At 35.6% G+C, this 26,796-nt stretch overlaps 1 long non-coding RNA gene across 1 annotated transcript; it reads right to left on the bottom strand.

Annotated features, from left to right (window-relative positions):
• Positions 1 to 571: 571 nt before the first annotated feature.
• Positions 572 to 2,582, bottom strand: LOC141716970 (uncharacterized). Its single transcript, XR_012573471.1, has 2 exons — positions 2,227 to 2,582; positions 572 to 1,011 (listed from the first exon to the last, which is right to left on the bottom strand). It is a non-coding gene; the product is annotated as an uncharacterized LOC141716970 (long non-coding RNA).
• Between the last annotated feature and the right edge of the window lie 24,214 nt (positions 2,583 to 26,796).

Below are 26,796 nucleotides of genomic sequence, written 5' to 3' on the forward strand. Positions count from 1 at the left end.
AGAAAGATGGCATCAAAAAGTTAAAATTTGACTAGAATTGTATTGGTTCTAGATGAATTCCGATTATTAAATTCTTCACAACACCACCAGTATTCTCCATACCAATTACCAAGTTGTTTAGGTTGGCTTGAACAATTTGGTTCGTGTTAGGTGTTTTGCAGAGTGAGAAGTCAGGGGTCTAGGGCCATTTACCTGTTTTACATCTTCGAAGTTGTCATCTTGTTGTCTATGATGACTTGGGTCTATACTCATATTTGGGACTGGACATTTCAATTTTAGCTCTTCCTTGTTACTCCCTCTCCGTCCTCTTAAATTGTATATATTTGATTTGGCCATAGAGGTTATAAAAAAAATAAAATATTATAAAAAAAAGTAAAAAAGATGGATAAAGTGGTGGCATCAATCAATTTTAAATGTATAAAATTAGTTTAGCGGAATAAAGTAGTGACTGTAAGTGGGTATAGTTAATTTTTATATTATAAAACTTTTACTATTTTTGATAAGTTTTGAAATATATAGAATTAAATGATGCATTCCAAAAATAAAAGTATATATAAATGAATGAGACAGATACAGTATTAGATTAATAATATCTAAGACTTAAAGTCAAACATGCATATATCTCTTTATACAGATATTTTTCTGTTGACGGGAATTAAACAGAGAGAAAAGAGCTACTTGTATGCTGCAGCAGCAAAAACCAAAGATAAAAATGTCTAGTGTAAATGATGAATGAATTACAGGCAATTTCTTATTGATTGATAATTTGGTGTGAATTCTGACATACCGATTCAATAAATTGTTTAAGATCGGGGCGGATAAGTAGTCTACCACAGTCCCTTAATTATGAGTTTGAACACGACCCGGACAGAAGGTTCCGGACACATCACATATTCCATTTCCGTAGGTTTTGGGCAGCGTGCATGCGAGGTGCGTTATTTGACAGTAGGTCTCCGTCAAGTTGTAAAAATATTCAGGTAACATATTCGAAAAATAGAATCCGAATTCAATCTGTGTATAAGATTAATGAGTTATTATTATCCAATTAATCATCGAAATTAGTTTAATATTTCAAATTGATCACTAATTAAACAATACGAGGATAATCAACAAATTCAATGACATGTACACTCCATTAATTATTTTTAAAATTTAACCGAATCAATCGATATTAGTTTATTATTTTCAAAGCGAGAATATAATCATGACCGCTAATATAATAAACTTCTCGCTAGTCAAAAAACTTTTTTAAATCATATTAACATTTCTCTTGTTAAAGATTAAGAAAACTTAATAAAATATATGTAACTATCCAAGTATCATTTCAATTTAATGATCAACTTAATACATTAGACCGACTTTAATAACCAATTAGATAATTTAACATAAGATTAGATGCGGCAATTTGATATACGATATGATAAAATGTCATGAAAACGATACAATATAAATGAATATGTATTCGGCTTTTCGGTACACAAAAAAGTACACGATATGATGGAACACAAAATTTAAACGGGTACGGATATGTGTTTAGCCTTGAGTACACAACAGCATACGAAATTATGGGACATAAATTAATTTATTAATAAATATTTAAATATATATAAGATATTTATATATCCATTTATATAAATATACATATTTTTGTAATATTATATATATACATATATATAATTCATATATATTTATAAAAATATATTCAAAAATATATTATTATATGTAAATATATATTATATATATGTGTGTGTAAAAATATATTCAAATATATAATATTTTATATTTTATTTATATATTTTTAAATAGGAAATATACACGAAATGGACACGAAATAATGAATTATAAATATGTGTTTACTTTTAAGTTCACGTATCAAAAGTATCAAATATGTGTTTAGTTTTGAATACACGGAATGTCAAAAATGCACAACAAGAAAGGGTATTTGGTTGATGATTAATGTGTCCGGTTAACGAGAATCGGAATCTTAAACCCAAATGATAGTGTTTGGATTATTAATTTAGTGGTGGGGGATGGGGTAAATCAAACCCATCATACCCTTGAAATTCTATTTCCATTAAACCCATTTCCATATCCTCCATTCTCATTACTCATTCGCTTTCTCATGATTCATCCAAACGCCTCCCATATGAAAAACATATATTCAAAATCATACATGCATGAAAAGAAAAAGAGAAGAGAGGTAACAGACCCAGAAAGCTTACATACATGGCTTTCACGTGCAGACAGGAGAGGATGTATTGGCCTCTAAAGTCAAAATCGGCGGTTACCTCATTCCAAAATCCCTGCCCCTTAACTTTACTCACCATTCTTTTGCATTTCGTTTTTGCATTTCTAAGCCGACAGACGTATTTGCATTATAGTCTGAGAAGAAAAACGGGGTTTTCACGCCTCTTAGGTTCCTTCCGACCCATTTTTTATCGGTTATTTCCCCCCGATTTTTAAGTCAAAATATTTATTGTCACACACAGTATCGCCAGAAAAAGAATATACCATTCCCCACCGTAAATACTTCGAAAGGGCTAATTTATGACTTAATTAATCACGTCCATATTGTTAGCATATTTCCAAATACATCAATATTATATTTTGTTGGGAGAAAGAATGGAATGGATCGGAATGTGTAAATTAATGGGCTACAAAAAAGCTTGAAGATAAGATTTGGAAAAATATTAAAGTAAGTTCAATTTTTTTATAATAGAAATTGGGAAGAAAATAGGTATAGAAAGAGAATAGAACAGTCTTGAGCTCTAAATTATATTATTATGAATGAAATGGAGCAAAAATAATAAAATATGAATAGCTACATAAATCATAACCCGAATTTCATTCATTTCGGTCAAATACAACATAACTGTTTGCTCAAAATAATTTCTTGCTCAAATTAGTCATGTATAGGACTAGAATTACGGACAGACAGGTCATATATTTCCAAATGGGCTGAGGACTATGGGCCAGTGCTCAACTGTAATTATTTTTCGCTTCTCTTTACTAACTAATTACCCTGAACAAAATTGTTAAATAGGGTAGTAACTTAATTTTAATCAGGTTAATTTACATCATAATTAAGCTGGCGGCAGGGTTGCATGGCATTAGAATGTTTAGTTTAATTATAGTACTCCTACACAGTTGATCAGAGAAAGGACTGTCGTTGCAAGTAGAAACACGCGAGAAACTCGTGAAATTCACGTCACACATGCATTATTATTCCATATATATAGACTTTAGATGATACAAAAACAGTTAAAAAGTATCTGTATATGTTCAAATTGGAGACCCCCATGTGTTTATACGTATAAGCAAAAGCAATATATCACTCAAATTCTGAAAAAGAGAAAGACAGAATGTCTGGCCAAAAAAGAATCTAATTAGAGATTTTTTATACAATTGAGATGTCAGTGCCCGATGATACATACATAATTGTGTCCCTAACTCTGAGATTCCACTTCACTACATCGTTTTCTTATTCTTGCAATTTCACAAATTTCCCGTGAATGCAATAATGAACCGGGCGGCAAATTTTAGCTGAGATTGATATCGCGAGTACATCGATGAATGGTTTCACAAGTGTTCATGTAAACTTCCAAAATAAAATCTATTTATTTATACTATTATATAATGCACAAAATTTTAAAATTTTGTGTAACGGTAATTAGTACTTTGTTAATTTATATAATTACACTTATTTAATAATTTTATTATTTTACTTAATTAACCATACTGATAGGGAATAAAAATAACCCTAATTACGGAGTTAATGTCTCATTAATCATATTTGATTTGGTCAAAGGGAATATCCCAGTTAATAAGGTTCAAAATCCTAATTATTTATTAATTTCATAATTAATAAGGGGCTAATTAAACAACCCAATAAATGTATTCAAATAAGTAACTACTTCTACAAGAAGTAGCCTCCAAGCAACCTAAATTCAGAAGTAAACTAATTCCTGCTTTTTAGGACTCCAAAGTCCAATCAGAGGTGGAGACTTGCCCATAAAGCCACCCAATTCTACCCTAATTCCTAGACTCTTAACATCTATATAAAGGGTCTTACCCCTTCAACTTCAGCAGAACGTTTTTGGGGATAAGAGCTCCAGACGTCACCACCATGAAATCACGTTTTGGAAGACAACTTTAAGCATCGTAAAACCGCGAAGGCGTCCTACAAGCCACGAGGCCATTATCTGGAACAACGTTTTAGACTCAGTCCTCGAAGGACATGAAAGTCACTACATCCTTGGTGAGCTCTCGCTGCCATAGCTCCGAGGGCAAACATCACCAAGAACTACGTTTTGCCTTGATCCTTGGCATACGCCAAGGTACGTAGGCATCTTGTGAGGGCAGATTTAAGCCACGAAACACAAGCGCAGCCATTAAAATTCGAAGCTTATCAAACCCTAACATTGAATACACGCAATAAATAAATACATGTTTTTTATTCATAATATTTGGCGCCGTCTGTGGGAAGAAGATGACAACCATGAAAGCACAAAGAAGCACCGAGAAACCACCTGATGCGATGCACAACGTCGCATCCAACTTTGAGATTCCACCGCAGTTAAACCTCAATATCTGAGGGACTAATCTCTCAAGGACGAAGATCCCCATTACCCAACCGTTGATTAAGAAAAAACAATGGTCTCCAACCTTAAGGGATGCATAATTAAGAAAAGAGTCCCAAGCTATAGATAATGTTCTCACTAATGAACATCCGAATTTCAGATATTAATAATTGTGCTTCCCTCAAGGGTGAATGATCGCCCACCTTATGAGATGTGAAACTTTAAGGAGAAACGCAACATTGAGTACATGAGGAGTACGAACCTCGCTATTTGTAAGGGCCAAACCTCACTGAAGGGAGAAGTTACGATTTCAATGATCCCCGTATCGAGGATAGTGATTGTTTATATGAAGAGGAGATCGCCCCGAGATGGGAGCGGCCGAATAAGGAACCTATTGTCAAAGGGCATTTTTATCCCCAATGACGTGAAGGGATGAATCCCCAAATAATAAAGAAGAGGATCCGTGCTCATGAAGTATACATCCGGGAACCCCAAAAAATCTGGAATCATAGAGAAACCACAATCTACCAGCCGCAACTCAAGTTATCGCTTCCACCATATCGCAACTTTCAATCACAAAATCAAGAAGCTAGTCCTGTAATTATGGGATTCCTTGTGACCTGAACGCTGATTCAAGGGACCGATACCCAATCTCAAGGAGTGAAAGACCAAATGGTGAATCCTCAATCATATTTTAGATGTTAACAAATTATGTTTTCATCTAGGAGGAGCAATAACCTACCTGATTAAAGTAAACGTCAGAGTCGATCGCATTAGAAGTATGAATTCTGGTATTTGCAAGGGCTGAGCCCCATTTGTAAAAGAGTCTGAAACTATACCTCGAAAAGTGATAGTACATCTGGCAAGGAGACCGAGCTAAGAAGGAGACGACCAAACACATAGCCCATTGTCAGAATACGTTCATAGTCTCGAGGGCACGAAGGGACGATTTAAGATCCCCAAATTCAAAAGATAGAATCCTCAAGTTCAAGGGTCGAATCCCCAATTTCAAATGGTTGTTGAGATCTTAGCTTAACCAATATTTTTCTTTCGCGAACCATGAATGATAGATTTAAAGATTATAATCAAAGAGCGGAATTCAGTATCAACCGTGCAAAGGCTATACACCCCCTTATATTCAAGGATTGAAATACATCAATGACCAACTTTATGATTATTCCAATCCCTATACGGAGGATGATGAAATCTGAATTGATAAGGTAGCCACTCCAAGAAGGTGACGTCCAGGAAGTGACCAACCGAAGGAGGATGTCCCAAGCCTCGAGGGCCTCATGGACTGGAAGCTTATGATGAGGAAGAGCGAATTCTCATCTAATCAAACTCATGATTTAGCGGAGTAAAAGAAACCTGAAAAGGGAGCAAAAACTCGACTACTTGTAAAATTTTGAAAGCTTGGAGCCCTGAGGGTCGATTCCCCGATGTAGTTCGTTCGAACGGCCTTCCCTAAATGAGGAAGACGGAAATTCAAGGGGTTGATCCCAAAAAATTGATGCCCCTTAAAGGTCCGAATGATCCAACGTATCTCTATACTAGAGAAACTATGAATACATATATTTCAAGGGAGCTGAAGGTATCCCAATCTGGGCGCATGATGGATTCAGTAATCCAAATAGGCACGTAAGAAAGTTTTCAACATCTCTACTACAACAGTCAATGCACGATTGATAAAGAGCATGACATTTTCCTAAATTCCGGGGGGCATGACTCGATTATGGTGCAAAAGTGCATAAGCTACACTACATCCCCAAGAACATGAACTGAGGATAAAAAGAATACTTGTATGACCTAGACCGATTCAAAGAAAACCCATAATCAACATTTATTTGAGTAATGGGATGTCAGTGATAGTCCAACAAGAAGCCTGGGATGTTAACTTTAAGTTATCATTGGACGAAATCAAAATAAAAAGCATACATAAATTACAACAGTGGGAAGGCAAAAATAAAACAACATGAAGAAGAATTCGACCCTTGATAGGAGGCGATAGAAATAACGACTAGAAGCAAAAGAAGGATCAAAAGTGTCATGATAAGGGTAGGTATCCCTGATGGAGACTCTTCCCGGAGAAAGAACAACAGAGAACCGAAGTTCATAAGTATGTACGTTTTAATGCTCCAAGAAGCCGAATCTTGATAAACATGAAAAGAAGATGGTCGATGGCTAAAGCCACTACGCGTAAATCCTGAAAAGAGGACCACAAATTTGTATTCAAGATTTCACGAAGAGGACATAGACGATTGCCGTCAGCTAAAGAATAAAATTGAGTTTCTAGTCTAGGGAGGAATACTGAATAGGTTCACCAAGATAGTGAAGGAAGCAATAAAGTGAAAGATTATAAAGAATAAGAGGGGAAAACAAGATACTCTAGAGAAACATGCATCCCCGAGTGCCAATTATAGAAGATTAACGATCGATGTGACTTCTAGAAGCTCAATGAAAGCTTGTACCCGAAAGGTAGTACACCATAAGGAGCGACAGTGGAAATTGCCACTAATTTTGATGATTCTGATTTGGAAGGGATGAAATCCCTCCATTAAAACCCGATGATCGTCACACTATGATATAAAACTCTAAAAGATTCTTGGCAAATGGGACTCGCTGATTCCCAACTTGCCTTTTATGATATGTTGCCACGATTAAAGTCCCGATTGAGTCAGGGGGTAGGTCCTCTAAAAGAAGACATGGAATTCCAAAAGACCGAGAGAATTGGTAGTCGAGAAAGTTTTGCCCTTGGTAGGCGAGAATTCACAAAATAATAAGCTAATTATAAGGACAACATTCCTAAGGTACCACTCCTCATTAATTTTGTAATATTATGTATCTTTTTTGCTAATTTTATTTTGAGAAATTAGATGCCACCTACCAAAGGTTAGAAGGTAGAATTTTTTGAGTATCTCTATTGAAAGATCATGAGAGTCTACGGTATAATAGAATTAAGAGCCTAAAAAAGGAAGGATACGTGAAACACCTACGAGAGGCATTTGAAGTGCTAGTACACCATAAGATGATGTTAAATCCTACAAGGTGTGTCTTCGAGGTAGGATGTGGAAATTTTTGGGCCACATCTCCGAGTGGGGAATCAAGGCCAATGTTGATAAGAATCCTGGTTATGGAACTTTCATCTTTCATTAAGAACATAGAGAAACTAAAAAGTGCAATTTAGGAGAGGTTCATCTCCGAATCCAGTGATAAGTGTTTGCCCTTCTTCACGGCATGGAAGAAAGTAAAGGATTCTTCATGGGCTGATAAAAGCCTAATAATATTTAAGGAATTAAAGAAGCAAATGACCGGAACACCCGAAGAAGTACTGAATCCATACATGGAAAACTCAATTACGTAATTGAGATTTGTCCCTGAGAAAAAAGACATAGAGGTTCAACAACCCACCTACTAAGAAATTGAAGTATAACCATGGTGCGAGGAAATTAAAACATATTTCCAGGTGTGTAATATGAAAAAACTAGTCACCGAGAGGGCATGATGCACAACCCTGAGACTAGTGGAAGGTTATTTAAGTGGACAATTGAGTCTGACGAAATTAGTATAAACATGTACCATGTTAAATGTTCGAGATTTGACTGACTTCATGGTTGAATGCCCTATTGACAACCAAGAAGTCAGGGGTAGGAAGACATACCCCATGAGGGGGAAAGAGATGATACTCAAGTGATATTCGGTTGGAAATAGATGATACTCAAGTGATATTCGATTCTCTATTTTGATACTCAAGTGATATTTGATACTCAAGTGATATTCGGTTCTCTCTTTTGATAGATCGTCAAAAAAAACAAGTAGTGCAAGATCATGATAGATCTATGATAGAATTTTTCCTGATATTGGATTTCTCAAATGATGAACAACGAAGACAAGTATGAGGCCTTGCTGGCCAGAATTGTCTCAGCTAAACCCCGAGGGTCAAGAACTTCAAAAGTTTGCGGAGACTCAATGTTGATGATTTCTCAAAGTAAATGGGAAATTCAAAATAAAGCATGGGACAACAATAAAATATTAGAAACTTGTGAATCCACGACATAATTTAATAAGGGCTACATCCCGAGGGAGGAAAGCATGAAGGCTGTTGCCTAGGACATAGAAAGTTACACGGGAAGTTTTTACTTCTAAGTCACGAAGACCCAAAAACTAATACAAAACTGATAGCACCGATACGTGTGAGGACATGTTTCCTAGGTGACTCAATCCAAAACTAGTCGGTGACCGGATGATGCCATGAGAGCATAAAAACGCTGGAAAAGATTTGGAGCTTCAATTTAATTGCAAAGACTTTATGTAAAAAGTAGTTCGTGATTCCTTACTTGAAATGCCCTAAACCTCGAAAAACAGAGTTAGCCTTGAAGGAAATACATGAGAAGAACCGTAGGCTACACTTAAGGGGCAAGGCTGTCACTCAAAACGTATCCTATTTAGATTATATCGGTCAGAAATGCTGGCAGATGAAGCATGCGCATAGCCAACGCCCAAAGGCAGTTCCTAATAGTAACCATAAGTTACTTCAGGAGGTGGATTGAGGCTAAACACATAGCTATGATAACCACCAAGCAAGTAACATAATTTCTGTGAGAAAGTGTGGTACATGAACATGGACTTCCGCGAATCTCAGTGGTGGATGATGAACATCAGCTCAGCAACAAGGATTTAAAAAATACAAACAAACAATTATGAGGAAAATAATTGTGATTCCTACTTCATGCTTGTCCAAAGTAAATAAGCAAGCCGAGGCGGCCATGTGAATAGTCCTTGATGGACTGAAGAAGAGGACCGAATATTCGAGAAATGCTTTAGCGGACTATCTACTTCCCATATTAGGGGTGAATTGTACCACTTACAAAGTAAATGCAGGAGTTACGTCATTCTTGCTAACCTACAAAGATAAGGTTGGAATGCCATTTGGAATCACTCCGTCCCAAGGGCCGGGGCCTTTGAGCCTGAGAAGAATGAAAGAAGACATGACACATGCTCTAAATTTGATTAAGCCAAAACCGGGATTGTTGAAGATCAGAAATAAGTTTCTTATAATGTAAGAAGTAAAATAATGATTTTGTTGACAATGGATATTACTCTTTAAAGAGATTAATGCACCTGGAGTTGGGCAGGAAGGAAAACCGAATCCCATGGTTCGAAGAGCCGTATCTAGTCAAGAACAGAATTAAGATGAGGCTCCTACAAGCTTAAAAATGTTTAAAGAAAATGAGGTATTTATACTTGACACACTTTAAACCTGGGTGTTTAATTAAATTGAGCATCCAAATAGGACAACACAATTAGTCAGATGAACTAAAGAAAAAGAAAGGGGAGATCTAGGTATAAGCTTCGATTTAATATATTATAAGCTCAAATCAGGAAAATGAGCACAAAGTTATGGCTGTTGAAAGGCTTGCAGCTCATAATTGGGGATTCCTGATCTAAGATTTAGGACTCGGGGTCGAAGGGGTTGGAATCCTGATCCAAGAGGTCAGGATTCCTGATCTAATTTATGAATCATGGTGTAAGGGGTCAGAATCCTGATCCAAGATGTAAGAACCCAAATTTTTGACATCGGTAAAAGACCTTTATGAATAGTAATATAATAAATCAATTTTTTGAGACATTGTTAAAAGCTTAATAAATAGTAACCCTGACAAACGGGAAAAACTTTTTAGGCCACACTATGTTGTGCATGAGAAATTGAGTTTCGAAGGTAATAACATGATTATACGTACCAAGTGAGTGTATGCAAATGCTATTAGTTTTCGAAGAAAACGAACTTTGAAAAATGACCGTATCTACGAATCATCAAGGATTACGGGAATCACAACATAATTACTAATTTAAAATCCTACGTATTTATATCCAAGAACGGTACTTCAAAACATAAAGAATGTATGTGAAAGGATTTACACCACGAACCGTTTACGAGAAATTATTAGGAAAACGATTAAGCGACCGAAAAAACGCGTAAACGAATAAATAAACGTATCGAACCAAACTAAGTAAACTAATTAACTATGGTAAGAAATTAACCATGGTTAATTTATTAAATAGTAAGCTAAGCTATATAGAAATGATAACCTAAAACTAAGAAATAGTCAGCTAAAACCTAAACCAAGTAGCTTAGTGTTAGATATATTTGTGATGTCATGTCTAATAATGATTTATGTTTAGTTTTCAGATCTTGACTAACAGGACAAATCAGGACTTAACTGGAAATCAGTACTTATACTGAAGTCAGAACTTAAGATATCAGAACTTAAGTTATCAGAACTTAAGATATCAAAAGATATTTATCAGGTAATAATATCAGGACTTAAGAAGACATTCAGATAAGGAAGGCGGTTGATTGAAGGAAAGAAGATTAAGACAAACACAAGAAGAGATATGCATGGAGAAGAATTCTATGAAGAATAGAAGACTTGGAGAAAAAGATAACTAATTGATATATTTTAGGATGCAGACTTATGTTCGATATCAATTAGAAGTTTATCTTGTAACTGTGTGTCTATATAAACACAACATAGGGTTTATACTATAAGTATTATCATATCGAGAATATTATTCATTGTAACCCTAGAACCTCTCTCGTGATATTTGTTCATCACTAAGAGAGAACGGTTCCATTGTAATACTATTTTATTAATAAGATTATTCTATTTTTCATACTTGTGTTCTTAATTCGATTTGATTATAGTATACACTGTATTTAACCCCCTTCTACAGTGTGTGTGACCTAACACGTAGCTAATAACCTAGCTTTGAATTTGTGCAAGCTAGCAAAGATATGTAGTAGATATGCATAATTAGGATGAGACATATACACTAACACATCACTTCTCCAAGAAGCATCCAAGCAACAACACAAAATTCTCTCTCTCCCTCACCATTCTCTTCCATTCGGCCCTAACCAAAAAGGAGCAAGAAATCAATCTCAAAACTCCAAGCTCTAGTCATGGAAAAAATCCCTCATTAATTTCCAAGCTTCATACATCCAACCCCGATGCCTTTTTCTCAAATAAATTTAAGAAAGATAATAAATAGTATGAATAGTAACTTTTCTTTGGTTTCTTGATTTTAACGGTTGATCTAGGTTCCAAAAACCCTACCAAGCATTCCCAAGACTTCACCATCATCAAGAACACATAAAGGCTGAGGAAGAATCCCCCAAAGTGGCTATCTCAAAGAAAGGCAAAGGAAAGGCTCTCATCACAAAGTCTGATTCAGACTCATCAAGTTCTGATGATGATGATGATGATTCAGAAACTGAAAATCTATCTGAGATGGATGCTGATGAAGAGATGATGAAATTGTGTGCTCTTATGGTGAAGGGCATCACAAAGATAGCTTACAGGAAATTCAGAAAGGGAAAGAAGTTTTTCAGGAAAAGTGGAAGTTCTGATAAGAAGGGATTCAGAAAATTTGAAGGCAAAGCAAGAAAGTATGACAGAGGAGATTACTCAAATGTTAAATGCTACAATTGTGGTGAGAAATGCCACATATCTCCTACTTGCAAGAAAGGAAAAGGTGACAAAGGCAAGGCACTTGTCATAAAGAAGATAAGTTGGACAGACACTTCAGATTCTGAACATGAGGTGAACTATGCCTTGATGGAAAATGCAGATAGCAGTCTCGAAGCTGCTGAGTTAAAGGTACCTCAAACAACTTATGCTTTTCATACTGATGATATTACTGAGTTGAGATCTTATCTTAAAACCATATTCATTAGCTATAGAGATCAGACCTTAACATGTGATAGGTTAACTTTTGAAAATCTGGCTTTTAAGAAAAGAAATGACTATTTAGAAAAAGAGTTAGTTATGTTCCATCAAACTCAGAAAGAAAGATATGATGCTTTTTATGTTAGAGATTAAGTTTTAAAATTGAATCAATCTCTAAAAACTGAGTTAGAAAAGGAAAGAGAGATTATCAGGACTTGGACTAACTCTGGCAGAACAACTCATAATTTTTTAAGTAGTGGAAACTGGAAAGAGGGCTTAGGTTATGGAGATTATAAAAGTGAAACAGGAACTGAACAAATCAAGCCAATTATTGTTAAACAGACTAATAAGCCAAAGGTAAATCCTGTTAAGTTTGTAGCTAAAACTGTAAAGTCTGATTCTGAAAAGATGAAAGATAGTGAGACAGAAGTTAAGGCAGAGTCAACTTCTGACAAATTGAAACATGATAAGCCAATTGAAGTTAACATAGGCTTAATGACAAAGAAGCAGCTTAAGTACAAGCTGCAAGAGATTAAGGATGTAAACAAGGTAAAGCCACCTAGGAAAAATAGGAATGGAAAGGAAGGTGTGAATAAAAGCAATAATTATATGTCTGTTCCTAATGCTCCTAGAAAGAAATGCTATAACTATGGAAATTCTAACCATCTGGCTTCTTTTTGCAGGAAGATTAAGAATATAAACTCCTTACCTTCTAAGTCAGGAGTTAAGAGTCAGTCTGATAGGTTTAAGCCACAAAATCCTTGTTTTCATTGTGGTAGTGTATGACATTCCATTTATACTTGTAAGGAATATCATAGTTTGTACTATAATTATTATCAAATAAAACCTTCTATAGAGAAAGTTAGCATTATTCCTTTTAGTGTAAGTTCTGATGCAAAGTCTGATACTGTAAATTCTGATAAGAAAAATGTTGACATAAACTCTGATGTTAAATCCGCTGCAGATGTTAACAAACTTAATAAGGCCAAATGATCCAAGCAAGTCTAGGTCCTTAAAACTAATCATTAGTGGTCTTTGTGATTGCAGGGCAACAGGAAGAACATCCTAGTTCTTGATAGTGGATGTTCAGGACATATGACTGGAAATAAAGCCCTGCTATCAGACTTTATGGAGAAAGCTGGCCCAGGAGTTTCTTATGGAGATGGCAACATGGGAAAAACTCTGGAATATGGCAATATCAATCTGGGGAATGTCATCAGTGAAAAAGTAGCTCTAGTCTCAGGACTAAAACACAATCTGGTGAGTGTTAGTCAAATATGTGACAGAGGTTATCATGTGGATTTCTTTGAAGAACACTGTGAAGTTGTAAGCAAATCTACAGGCAAAGTTGTTCTAAAGGGATTCAGGCATGGTAACATTTATGAAGCCAAGCTTTCAACAAGTTCTGATGGTTATACAATCTGTCTGTTAAGTAGAGCAACAATTAAAGAAAGCTGAGATTGGCACAAGAAACTCTCTCATTTAAATTTCAACAATATAAATGAACTAGTCAAGAAAGATCTTGTGAGAGGACTGCCAAAATCAGTATTTGCTCCTGATGGCCTTTGTGATTCATGTCAAAAGGTAAAACAAAGAAAATCTTCAATCAAGAGCAAGACTGAATCTTCAATTCTTGAGCCTTATTACTTACTACATGTTGATCTATTTGGTCCAGTCAATGTCATGTGTAACACCCACATAACCGGGGTCGGGGATCTAGGTTGTCACGAGTTCTATTTCCCTTAATAACACCCAATCTTAATAAATAATCAACTATTCTGTACTGTGACCCCACAATAAACATACACACCACAAGTTATAGTCTCAGAGATGAATATCCAAAAATAATCACAAGTCATTTTATTCCACAATTATCTGCCAATACACCTTAAAAGGGTTTCTGAATAATTTACATTTCTTTGCCATTATTACAATTCATAAATATACATAAATCTGGTACATCAAAAGTTGAAGCCTAGCCTACTGGTAGTTCCTACCTCAGCTACAACGACATCAATGCCTATAAGAAACTGCGGAACGTTTCCTATCCGCTCGCGAATTGGGAGCTTGGTCCTGTTTATCTTTTCTATCTGTTGTTGTGTGATGAAAGAAGAAAGTAAGGGTGAGCAGCAAGCCCACCAAAATAATATGTATAATGATTAACAATATATGAGCCTTCTGATAGTACTCATGAAAGTCTTGGTCAAAAGAAATGAACCAAGTTTGATATCTTAATGCGACGAAGTCGCAAAATATTCAGTATATATACATATATACTTTTCAAAATCTTGGAAGTCCTCTTCCATGCATAATATACACAGAGTTCCAGTTTATAACTGTATAAAACTATCGTTGCAAGGTGATCTCATATATCTAACCTTGTCTCAACGTTTTTCTGAAAATCTTTGACATACATAAGATAATCATTTACTAGATATAAGTTTAAAAGATGAAGTTACAAGATACTCCAATATACTTATATCTTTTCCAAATACTACTTGAACTACCACCGTTCAAGTTATAATTAGTTTCAAAAGTTCATCACATAGATGAGACTACAAGATAATACTTGAATAGATTCAATCTTTGAAATAATATTGAATGAAATGAAGTTACGAGATACTTCATTAAGTCCCGATATATATATACACCTATATATATCTCTCATACATTTCCTGAAAACCTCTGTCATGTAAAGTATGAACAGAGTTGCAATATCCAATGAATTTGGAAAGAAAAGAAATTTTGGCATAAACCTGATATCTTGCTGATCAGACAAAGATACCAATAAGTAACCTTTTCTACTAGTAGATGGATGAATCCCCCACCGGTCATCACCCTGGCCACATAAGGACCTTGTGCTGGACCGCCACCCGGCCTCTTACGCGTTGATGGACTGCCACCCAGCCCTTACACTTTGATAGACCGTACCCCGGCCTGTCGCTTATGCCGACTCAATTAGATGGACTTACTTCCCGAACGTTGGGCAAGTAATCAAATTGTTTTCTCAAAACAGCAACCACGTTGCGAATGTAAAATACACCACAGAGCCGGATCCCCCAGGTTTTGAGCGAGTATTTAAATCCCCTTTGAAAGGAAGATCTTAAATATAAAAATGAGTTTTGGGGTCCACTCTAACTTTAATAATCATTTTGAAGACTCGAAAACATTTTTAAGAATGTTTGGAGTACTACTGATTTATTAAAATAAATCAGACCCGATATATTAGAAATATCTGAATATTATTATTTAAATAATATTCTCATAAAGATAATCCTTATAAAAATATTCGAAGTAGAAGTTTTAAAACTCATACTTGAAATGGATATTAAATAACCAAAGATATACTTATATGAAAGTACTATCTTTATTTGAATAATCGAAAATAAGTTTAATTATCGAAACATTATTCTTTAATAAAATAAAGAATATTATTAAATAATAAGCGGAGTCATAATACCTCGAATGAATATTATAAATAATATTCATTAAATAAAATAAACGGAGTCATACATCCTCAAATGAATATTCAAATAATAATCATTAAATAGAATAAACAGAGTCATAAGTCCTCGAATGAATATTCAAATAATATTCATTAAATAAAATAAAGTTATCGAATAAACGTTATTCGATCAATAGTTTTGAAAACTATATCCATATATATATATATATATAATATACTCGGGAACATCGACTCCCGGTTTAGAAATATGTTCACCTTTGGGTCCCCTATACTAAGGGTATACGCCACTACTGCTTATCTCTAGCATAGGTATTATGCAACTAATAAGCATTTGAACCAACAGATATATAAATCAAGAATACGAAACAGGCATGCATATATACCATATCACATGCTCCAATATATCGCAAGAATTTGCTAATAACAAATATGCATTTATCACAAGATCATGCATATACACATATACATCACAACAACAGTTTATACGGGTAGAAAACTTGCCTGAGTGCTCCCGGATAGGCTTAAGCTTAAAGTGGGTCCGATAACCTATGAACAACAACATAAGTCGGAATTAAACCCCGGTCGCTTAAGAAACTAGACTTTAACCATTTAGAGTCCTAACGTTCGCTTTCGCGCTTAACGATTTACTTAAGTCGCTCGAGTATCCTCGACTCCACCATTTTTAATAAATTAACCATTAAGGGTTTTAAGGCGATTCTTTCGCGAGTGTCTTACCAACTTCCTAATACACTTTACATAAATGATTCATACTCCCATTTAGTCCTTTAAGGTCTTTAACCTATGTTTCAAAGTAAGGCGAGTGGTAACGGTTCGTTCGCGAAACACCGTTACTTAAAACGGTCGTTTCTACTAAACCGTACATCGGAATCAAACGAACTACATATCAAAACGAAGCTCGTAACATGAAATATCTAAACTTGGCAATGGTTAAAACGTAGCAGGGAGTTCTCGGGTCCTACTGTTATGAACAAAAGCAGTCTAAAGTAAATCGGACATTACGACGGCTATGTTTACGCGATTTCCCAATTTTATACCATTCCAATTCAACCACCAATCAATCCCAATTCATTCATACAACCAACATCCATCCACACTACATCATAACAGCCCCAATCAACTCAATATTAACAATTTATACTTATTCTTAAACTTGAATTTAAACTATACTTAAGTCCTTTAACCAAACCATAAGATTTCAACATTCAATTCACTGCCATTCCAACCCAAACTCTAAACCAACAAGCATCAAGCTACTCTTTTACCATAACTATCAAAATCATCCTAATATACAAAGTAAAGCTAGGGTTTGGAGATGTTATACCTTCCTTGAAGTGATTGGAGTAGCTAGGAAGCCTTAAGAAGCCTTGAGATGACTTAGGGATGCTTGGATCTTAAAGGAAAAACAAGAAAAATCAAGTTAAAAACCTTGAAATCACTATTCATTGTCTTCTTCATTGATTTCTTGGAGAATATTGTGAATGATTTGGAGGCTTAAACTCATGGAATAGCCATAACTATGCATAAGGAGTACTAGATAATTATCTTACCAATTTAGGAAGCTTGGAACTTGAATTTTGAAAATTCTTCTCCTTGAAATGAGAAACAGCCGAGAGCAATGTGGGAGAAATGAAATGATTTTGTTTTTATGATTTGTTTAGCTTAGCTTGGTTGTTTTTGTTTTGTTTTTGGTTAATTACCTTTCTAACCTTGAACTTTGTGTGGTTTTAAATCAACCACATCTCCTTCCCTTTATGTCATGCTTATGTCATGCTTATGATGTCATCATCCCTTGCCCTCTTCTTATTGGTTGGATGACCTCATCATCCCTAACCTCCTTGATTAACTTCCTAATTGTTTGCCTAATGACCGCTGATCTGCTATACGGTTCACTTAACTTTCATTCTCGTTTCTCGTTTGAGGGATCATACCCGAGATCTTATTACTTAGGTTCCCTTAACCTTTCTCAATATATTATATCCCTTTTATGATCCTCTCTTATAATCCTTGAATTTAGATCCTTTTTATCCTGTTACCTTATACTCAATTCTTTCGGTATCTAGTGGATTTTCAGGAAAAATCAAAGTGTTCGGATTTGGATTCTGACGATCTTTACATACACTTATATCCCATATAAAGTACTAATAAGATCTCAGAATAACAAGAAGAACCCCTACATAGTGTGGCATGAAAAGTTTTCTCATTCAGCATAATCTGCAAAATCACTATTCATAAGGGTTTTTAAAATTCCAAAATTTGGGGTTATTACAGTCTCCCCTCCTTAAAAGGATTCCGTCCCGGAATCAGATAGAAAATGAATAGGGATACTCTCTTAACATTGCACTTTCTAACTCTCGAGTAAATTTTCCCACATTGTGGTTCTTCCATATAACTTTGAATAGTTTGATAACTCTTCTCCTAAGCACTTGTTCCTTTTCACTCTATAACCCTTCCTGGTTGCTCCATATAGGTTACGTCGGGTTGCATGTCTATGTGCTCATATGCCCTTATTTATCTGGCATCCGAATTACACTTCCTTAACATTGATACGTGGAACACGTTAAGAACTTGCTACCTGTTCGGGGGTAGGGCTAGCTCATATGCTAGCTTCCCAATACGTCTTAATATATCCAAGGGTCCAACAAATTGTAGACTTAGCTTTCCTTTCTTTCCGAACCTCATCAATCATTTCCAAGGGATACCTATAACATTACTAGGTCCCCTGTTTCATACTCTTTATCCTTTCGAGTCAAATCAACATACCTCTTATGTCCATCTTGGGTTACTACCAGCCGTCCTCTGATTAGATCTATTATATCCCTGGTCCTTTAGACTACTGCGGGTCCGAGCATCTTGCGCTCTTACAACTTCATCCTAACATAAGGGAGATCGACATTGTCTTCCCTCAAGGATCTCATAAGGCGATATCTCAATACTGACATATGATCTATTGTCATAAGAAAACTCAGTCCGTGTTAAGTGACCATTTCAAATTCTTTCAAGTCTATTGCACAGACTCTCATCATAGCTTCTAGCATTATAGCTTTTGCTTCTCAATACCCATTCTTTTCCAGTTCGTAGTCATTACTATCTTCCGTACCTAATACTATACTGGTCATACTTTTGCTCGTTAGCGTTCTATAACCTTTTAATAACCACGTCAACCTCAGTATCACGAATGTGTTAGATTCGGAATACCACCGTACTGATACTACTCCTTTCTAGCTGCTTCTATCTTTGAAAGCTTGATCCATCATATAGAAGTAAAAGAATTCATTGAGAGATCACTATGATCATGAACACTTGTTACATTGCATAGTTAGTACAGAAGGTGGCCAGCCTTTAGTACTTGACAAGCAATTAAATAATAGCTGGTATCCTACTCGGCTTCTATCACATAGATAGATAGTCATTCGGTAATACCTCCCCTTCTGGAAGGGTTGTTCTTCTCAGTTTATATGAAATGAAAAGAAGAGAAAAGAACGAATTGAAGAGAATTGTATATATGAAAAAAATATACCGCCATAAAATATCTGGCTTGGAACCTACCTCTAAACTATAGAGGTTTGTCATAGGAGAACAAAACATATGTGTATATATATCAAGTATTATTGCATCGCATTTCACATGCTTAAATATTTTTGCTATTCCGTCCATCATTCTATGGACCCTTGCTCTTCCTCGAGCTTATACACAATCACCTTTGAGTTCCCTCGACATCGAAAATCGAATATGGGATTTCATTCTAGATATCATCGTTACTAGAATTCTATGCTTGCATCGCAACCTTTCTCGTATAGTCATACGACCCTCTATTGATAAGGAGGAATAAATATTCAGTAGGTAAATAATTTACTTAATTAGTCTATTCAATGGTAACTTATACACCACCACGACCCGATTAGTGGTACTCAATCTCAACATCCATTCCAATACAACTCTCACGGTTGTAATCGACTCGTTACTCGCAGAATCATTGCTGCATTACTATGGTCCACCACTGACCTACTGTCGTCATTCACTTTCCATGAATATCTTAATATCTAACCATACGGGGTCCATACATGTCGTATAGAATACTTCTAAGGAGTTAACATAACCACCAATCATAATTCATGAAGAACACTCCAAACTCTAACGTACTTTCATGACATGAAGTAGATAAAATTGCAGAAGAGTTTCAGTCAAAGCAACGATAGCAGGTTAATACCATTCTTAATCGTATGCCTTAAATAGAAGACTTAACTCAAGGGTTCGTCTAGTACTTTTTGAAACATGGTCCTGGCTTATCTCAAGATAGTATCTTCTGAGATAGATAGCCCACTCATGGCGATTACACGAATTAAACCTTTACCAACTACTATTACGGTTGGGTATTGCACAGTCATCAGAAGGAATGTCAATCTTCCAAACCATAATACAACCTTCATAGCTTTAACCATCATCACTGTATTCCTTTGGCACAAGCGCCTATAATTATCCTCTTACCTTTAAAGTGTCGGCCACCTCTTTGGCCTTTCCTGATAGTAAAATTTCCTTACAGTCAATGTCATTTTAACCACCTCCAAATAAATTTTCTACCTCATTTCAATCACAGCTTATGTGAAGATGTTTTCCTTAAAATCTGATGAGTAAAAAAAAATATCACCATTTTTCCATAAGGTATTGCCTCCGTCTTTAGAGGTTAATCACTGTCACGACTGACTCTCAATCATACTTAGAACATCTTTTATCTTAAGTCCTAATTGCCCTGAACAATTTCGACCATTACTGGTTCGATCCATACTTTCTCGTGGTTTAACACGTGCCCCACTTGGCATCATTATAATTACGTCATATTTCCTTTATCAATATTTCTATTTTTGAGAATTTTGAATATTACCTTTCTCCTTGTAAAACCTCTAAGGTTATTCTTGAATCGTTCCTCCTGTATTCCCTAGATACAGGGCATATCAAGATACCATTTATTAATACCAGAATCATTGTCTATATACTTCTGAAAAAAATTTCTCCACTAATTCTTAAAGGTTGTTATTACCTTAATCCTTTCCAATTCATACTGTCAAAACTCATACTATCCCTATTAAGGGTGAAATGCCAACCTTTATGCATTCCCCTAGGATTCATTTTAAGTTACCGATGTTCTATCCTTAATTCCACCTTTAAAAAGGTACATGCATCCTTCCATGGATAAATCAAGTCATATATCCCTGATAAGGGTGTCTTATTCAATCATTCCCACCTCGATAGTATATGCCTAATTTCACAATAACATCTGTATTCAAAATGAGGTCAATCAATATGGCCTCCAAAAGATAACAACGGTTATCCGTTTTTCTTGCCTAATTTGGTAACGATAACAAGGATGTTCTGGAAGATATTGGTCGTGTTCAACGTGAACCTCTTCTTAATAATTCCTTATTTACTTTTGTTGTTTATCTCAATAGTCACCTCAATGTTGGGATATCTTTCATACCTGGCGTCTCCCTTTCTGGGTATCGAGCCACCGGTCTTACACTTCACATTCTTGAAGGTCACTTCCTTCATCCAATTTTCCTAATTTCTTACTTCCTTGTCTCCTCAGTCTATCCGCGTCTCATTATTTATCCTTCGAATTATCTCAAGGTTTCCTCGAATCCTCCCAACTTACAGGGGATAAAATATATGTATCTCTTATGCCTTCAACCATCGATTTTAACTCATGGTGAATCACCCTCATCCTGACGAATGCATACTTTTCTATTTCTATTGCTACGAGTCCTTAGGGTTTCCTCATACCCAACTCCCTTATCATACCTCAAACTCCATTGCCTTTATATTCCTTTCCACTTCAGTTTCTTTTTATTTTCCTTTCTCTTATCATTATTTCATGAACCAACACAACATAAGCATTGATTTCAAACATCCCGTCATTCTGGATTCGTGTCCTCAGAATGAATCTTGATAACTTTTACAGCTTAGATTCATAATTCATCATACTTGTCTGCCTTTGTTCTGGCTCTAAAGATTTTACACTATCTCCATAACCTTGGGAAGTACTTTCCTGAAACAATTGATTGAACTTAAATCATTTTATTATAATCTCTTGCTCCGTGCCTTCCTTGGCCTTTCACCAGTGGGTGGCCTCTCTCTTAGGAGGGTAAGTGACAAAACAGTCTTTTGTGATTTGTCAATCATTTAGAATCTCAAATGATTCCTATATTTCCTTTAGCCAGGCTCTTGCCCCGACTGGGTCAACCTGTTCCTTGGAACTCTGAGAGCTTAGCAATTTAAAGGTCATGAAAGAATTTCCTACCGCATTGTTTCCTCAAGGTGGTGGTTGGGGATAATAGTTTAAGTCCTTTTTAGACAGGTCCATGAATTGCCGTATAGGAGTACCGTATCGGTCTCCTTTCCTTACTCGACTTTCTGTTTCCTTAGTATGAAATGTTTCATCCTTCTCCCATACTTGGGGTTATCTTATACGTTAAAATCCTCATTTTCCACTTTATTATTTTATGGGTTCCTTCTATCTTGATGGCGTCCTCCCTGACTATCACATTCAGGGTTTGCCCTTAATCTTATTCCTTGAACTATGACTTTCATCTAAGATCTCATCTTTAAGCTCTTGAACATTTGGAACCCAAATTCTATAGGAATACCTCATTATTCCCTTATCATCTTTCTCATTATTAATCTCATATCTATTTGTTGGCTCTCTGCCTTCATTCATCACTATTTCTGGCACAATATGTTCTTTTCCAATAATTCGGTCTGTATTGCAATCTCAAACAGCTTTTCGGTACCGGCTCCGGTTACCTTCACTTCTATTTCCATTTTCTCAAAATCTCTTATAAACTCTCCCAAAGACATTATTATCTTGAGTCTCTCCTTTTTACTAAGGGCATCAGCCACCACATTGGCTTTCCCTGAATGATAAAGAATCTCCCAATCATAATTCTTGATTAGCTCTAACCACCTCATTTGGCGCATGTTGAGCTCTTTCTGCGTGAAAATGTACTAGAGCACTTATGGCTTAGGTAAATCTCGCACTTCTCTCCATACAAGTAGTGCCTCCAATCTTTAGGGCAAAACTATTGCCACGAGCCCAAGCTCATGGGTGGGGATATCAAATTTTATATTCCCTTAATTTTCTTGACGCGTACGCGAGTACCTTGTTGTGCTGTATAAGAGCACCCTAATTCCTTATGCGAAGCGTCAATACAAATCACAAAATCTCCTTTTTCCATCTGACAATGCCAATATAGGGGCCGTCACCAACCTTTGTTTCAGTTGTTAAAAGCTTTTCTCGTATTTCTCTGTCCATTCAAACTTCTCAGTCTTACGAGTAAGCCGCGTTAAAGGGGCTACTATCTTTACAAACTTGAACGAACCTCCGGTAGTGACCGGCCAATCCTACCTCTGGTAGTTTCCCTAACCATGGTCATCAATTCCTCAATGGTCCTTTATTCATTCTTGTTAGGATCCTCCACGAGATCCTCCTCAGCAACAATCCCATCTAGGACAACATCCTCAACCACTACATCCTCAATATGAACATCATCCGGTCCTGCGTTAGGACGCTCTATCGGATCCACAATCCGATCTCCAATTAGTAATAAAACATCATCGCGTTGTTGCTCCTCAACCTCAGGGTTCGGAGTCCCGCTACCATCTATGATAACGACTACGCTTCTATCACGATATTTATAAGGGTTCCCATAAGGGTTTTAACTGTCAGTACTACCTTAGGTAACCCGACTATGAACTTGGCAAGAGTTCTTATTATCTTAGAGAACTTATTATTTTAACGTCATATCATCTCTGAGGTTTATAACGCTTAGCTCTGATACCATTTCTGTAACACCCCCAAATCCGGGGTCGGGGATCCGGGTTGTCACGAGTTCTATTTCCCTTAATAACACCCAATCTTAATAAATAATCAACTACTCTGTACTGTGACCCCACAATAAACATACACACCACAAGTTATAGTCTCAGAGATGAATATCCAAAAATAATCACAAGTCATTTTATTCCACAATTATCTGCCAATACACCTTAAAAGGGTTTTTGAATAATTTACATTTCTTTGCCATTATTACAATTCATAAATATACATAAATCTGGTACATCAAAAGTTGAAGCCTAGCCTATTGGTAGTTCCTACCTCAGCTACAACAACATCAATGCCTATTGGAAACTACGGAACGTTTCCTATCCGCTCGCGAATTGGGAGCTTGGTCCTGTTCATCTTTTCTATCTGTTGTTCTGTGATGAAAGAAGAAAGCAAGGGTGAGCAGCAAGCCCACCAAAATAATATGTATAATGATTAACAATATATGAGCCTTCTCATAGTACTCATGAAAGTCTTGGTCAAAAGAAATGAACCAAGTTTGATATCTTAATGCGATGAAGTCGCAAAATATTCAGTATATATACATATATACTTTTCAAAATCTTGGAAGTCCTCTTCCATGCATAATATACACAGAGTTCCAGTTTATAACTGTATAAAACTATCGTTGCAAGGTGATCTCATATATCTAACCTTGTCTCAACGTTTTTCTGAAAATCTTTGACATACATAAGATAATCATTTATTAGATATAAGTTTAAAAGATGAAGTTACAAGATACTCCAATATACTTATATCTTTTCCAAATACTACTTGAACTACCACCGTTCAAGTTATAATTAGTTTCAAAAGTTCATCACATAGATGAGACTACAAGATAATACTTGAATAGATTCAATCTTTGAAATAATATTGAATGAAATGAAGTTACGAGATACGTCATTAAGTCCCAATATATATATACACCTATATATATCTCTCATACATTTCCTGAAAATTTCTATCATGTAAAGTATGAACAAAGTTGCAATATCCAATGAATTTGGAAAGAAAAGAAATTTTGGCATAAACCTGATATCTTGATGATCAGACAAAGATACCAATAAGTAACCTTTTCTACTAGTAGATGGATGAATCCCCCACCGGTCATCACCCTGGCCAAATAAGGACCTTGTGCTGGACTGCCACCCGGCCTCTTACGCGTTGATGGACTGCCACCCAGCCACTTACACTTTGATAGACCGTACCCGGGCCTGTCGCTTATGCCGACTCAATTAGATGGACTTACTTCCCGAACGTTGGGCAAGTAATCAAATTGTTTTCTCAAAACAGCAACCACGTTGCGAATGTAAAATACACCACAGAGCCGGATCCCCCAGGTTTTGAGCGAGTATTTAAATCCCCTTTGAAAGGAAGATCTTAAATATAAAAATGAGTTTTGGGGTCCACTCTAACTTTAAAAATCATTTTGAAGACTCGATAACATTTTTAAGAATGTTCGGAGTACTACTGATTTATTAAAATAAATCAGTCCCGATATATTAGAAATATCTGAATATTACTATTTAAATAATATTCTCATAAAGATAATCCTTATAAAAATATTCGAAGTAGAAGTTTTAAAACTCATACTTGAAATGGATATTAAATAACCAAAGATATACTTATATGAAAGTACTATCTTTATTTGAATAATCGAAAATAAGTTTAATTATTGAAACATTATTCTTTAATAAAATAAAGAATATTATTAAATAATAAGCGGGGTCATAATACCTCGAATGAATATTATAAATAATATTCATTAAATAAAATAAACGGAGTCATACATCCTCAAATGAATATTCAAATAATAATCATTAAATAGAATAAACAGAGTCATAAGTCCTCGAATGAATATTCAAATAATATTCATTAAATAAAATAAAGTTATCGAATAAACCTTATTCGATCAATAGTTTTGAAAACTATATCCATATATATATATATATATAATATACCCGGGAACATCGACTCCCGGTTTAGAAATATGTTCACCTTTGGGTCCCCTATACTAAGGGTATACGCCACTACTGCTTGTCTCTAGCATAGGTATTATGCAACTAATAAGTATTTGAACCAACAGATATATAAATCAAGAATATATACGAAAAAGGCATGCATATATACCATATCACATGCTCCAATATATCGCAAGAATTTGCTAATAACAAATATGCATTTATCACAAGATCATGCATATACACATATACATCACAACAACAGTTTATACGGGTAGAAAACTTGCCTGAGTGCTCCCGGATAGGCTTTAGCTTAGAGTGGGTCCGATAACCTATGAACAACAACATAAGTCGGAATTAAACCCCGGTCGCTTAAGAAACTAGACTTTAACGATTTAGAGTCCTAACGTTCGCTTTCGCGCTTAATGATTTACTTAAGTCGCTCGAGTATCCTCGGCTCTACCATTTTTAATAAATTAACCATTAAGGGTTTTAAGGCGATTCTTTCGCGAGTGTCTTACCAACTGCCTAATACACTTTAAATAAATGATTCATACTCCAATTTAGTCATTTAAGGTCTTTAACCTATGTTTCAAAGTAAGGCGAGTGGTAACGGTTCGGTCGCGAAACACCGTTACTTAAAACGGTCGTTTCTACTAAACCGTACATCGGAATCAAACGAACTACATATCAAAACGAAGCTCGTAACATGAACTATCTAAACATGGCAATGGTTAAAACCTAGAAGGGATTTCTCGGGTCCTAATGTTATGAACAAAAGCAGTCTAAAGTAAATCGGACATTAGGACGGCTATGTTTACGCGATTTCCCAATTTTATACCATTCCAATTCAACCACCAATCAATCCCAATTCATTCATACAACCAACATCCATCAACACTACATCATAACAGCCCCAATCAACTCAATATTAACAATTTATACTTATTCTTAAACTTGAATTTAAGCTATACTTAAGTCCTTTAACCAAACCATAAGATTTCAACATTCAATTCACTACCATTCCAACCCAAACTCTAAACCAACAAGCATCAAGATACTCTTTTACCATAACTATCAAAATCATCCTAATATACAAAGTAAAGCTAGGGTTTGGAGATGTTATACCTTCCTTGAAGTGATTGGAGTAGTTAGGAAGCCTTAAGAA

The sequence above is a fragment of the Apium graveolens genome, chromosome 4, assembly GCF_009905375.1.
Source record: "Apium graveolens cultivar Ventura chromosome 4, ASM990537v1, whole genome shotgun sequence".
Classification (NCBI taxonomy): domain Eukaryota; kingdom Viridiplantae; phylum Streptophyta; class Magnoliopsida; order Apiales; family Apiaceae; genus Apium; species Apium graveolens.